We start from the raw sequence: 2176 nt of genomic DNA on the forward strand, positions 1-2176 counted from the left end.
AAAAAAATTTTTTTTTTTTAAAGTGACGTAACCATAATAAAAACCAATTGACAATATTTCCGAAATTTATAATACATTTACCCTTTGACCTGACATTTCCACTTCTGGAGATTCTATGTTTCCCTCCACAATGACAACATGATATAGAGGATAATTCATCATTGCATCATTGTCCACATAGAAAAAGATCGGAAGCAACCATATGCCCATCAATAAGGAATAGATTAAATAAACTATGCTATGTTCACACATGAGAACACAATACGACTAAGGTCCTAACACTTCTTTTGCAACACCATTAAAATTCAGCAGTCTGTGCTTGCTTCAGCAGCACATATATTAAAATTGGAACAATACAGAGAAGATTAGCATGGCACCTGCGCAAGGATGACACGCAAATTCGTGAAGCGTTCCATATTAAAAAAAATAAAATCAAATAAAATTCAGTGGTCCAACGTCACATGGGTTAGACATACATTTAAATTTCCACACATTCTGATTTTGGAAGTAGTTGCACCTATTGCGAAATCAACTTGGTTTTTCCAGTAATCATGTATGGATGTGACAGTTGGACTATAAAGAAAGCTGAGCACCAAAGAATTGATGCTTTTTAACTGTGCTGTTGGAGAACACTCTTGAGAGTCCCTTGGACTACAAGAAGATCAAACCAGTCAATCCTCAAGGAAATCAGTCCTGAATATTCATTGGAAGGACTGATGCTGAAGTTGAAACTTCAATACTTTGGCCACCCGATGCAAAGAACTAACTCATTGGAAAAGACCCTGATTCTAGGAAAGACTGAAGGCGGGAGGAGAAGAGGATGACAGAGGATGAGATGGTTGAATGGCATCACTGATTTGATGGACATAAGTTTGAGCAAATTCTGGGAGTTGGTGATGGACAGGGAAGCCTGGTGTGCTACAGTCCATGGGGTTGCATAGAGTCAGACATGACTGAGCGACTGAACTGAACTGATCTTTCAACTTTCACTTTCTCTAGTAACGATATGAGTCGCCTTCACACATATTAAGGGTAGTCCCTTCTGGTCCCCTCAAAGAAGTCTAATAACTGCCTTATATATATATTCTATATAGCTCATACCCCAGGAATTCTGAATTCATGTGCTATGAAAATTAAACGAGAAAGCACGTGTGAAAGTATTCCTTGGCACTTAGTAGGCTCATGGCAAGTAGATGTTGTGAGTTAGAAACATCTCCAGTCTCTACAGATGGGTGGCATCTAAGGTTGGTTTTTTTTAAATGCAAATTAAACTCTCAAATGCAGTTGTTTCCAAAGGCATATATATATGTATATATATATATTTGTCTATATATCTATATAGATAACTGGCCTGCCCGATTGTGAGTCTGTGTTTCCATTTCTCAGGTGAAACTATGTAAGCTCTAAGAAGCCAGCAGTGACTTATACTCTATACTCTTGAGTCCTACACTACCAGAGGGTCTTATGTTCCATATGGCTTCTTTCTATACACATGATGATGTTCATAGCTGGCCTTGGTGTATGGGAGTGAACCTCCAGGCACCTTGGGGAAAATGAAGTTGTTCCCCACCCTTCTCCCATGTTACATATCACAGTTAGGCTCACTCAGCTCCATTCCAACTCCCTTGAACTATGCTTCACTAAATACTTCAGACTAAAAAAAGACAGACTAGGGGCTTCCCTGGTGGTCCAGTGGTTTAGAATCCATCTTGCAATGCAAGAGACTGCAAGGGATAAGGGTTTGATCCCTGGTCAGGGAACTGAGATCCCTCATGGCACAGGGCAACTAAGCCCACATGTGCCACAACTACTGAGCCAACATGCCCCAATGAAAGATCCCACATGACATACGAATATCCCAAGTGCTGCAACTAAGACCCAATGCAGTCAAATAAATGTCTTTTTTTTTCAATATTCTTCAACTTAAAAAAAAAAAAGACTACGTATTTCCTAGACTCCTTGACAGCAAGAGTTCTGAGTCCATCAAGGAAACACATCTGGGGATTTGGAAGGCAGAAATAAGGTGCAGGCCAGGCTTCTGATGTTTTCTGTTATTTCTGCTGGCACACATGCAAATAGAGGTGGGTTGGGTTCTCCTGAGACATCAGTGGCAAGAGTCCCAGGGTCTGTTTCTCAGCTCTGTGGTATCAGGAGTGACGTGGTCCTAGTATTTCCT

General features: G+C 40.3%; 1 non-coding gene across 1 annotated transcript; it reads left to right on the plus strand.

Moving 5' to 3' along the window:
• Nucleotides 1-315: 315 nt before the first annotated feature.
• On the plus strand, nt 316-422 carry LOC122430241. The gene has a single exon (XR_006266314.1). It is a non-coding gene; the product is annotated as a U6 spliceosomal RNA (small nuclear RNA).
• The last annotated feature ends 1754 nt before the right edge of the window (nt 423-2176 follow it).

This window comes from Cervus canadensis, chromosome 28, assembly GCF_019320065.1.
Source record: "Cervus canadensis isolate Bull #8, Minnesota chromosome 28, ASM1932006v1, whole genome shotgun sequence".
NCBI lineage: Eukaryota > Metazoa > Chordata > Mammalia > Artiodactyla > Cervidae > Cervus > Cervus canadensis.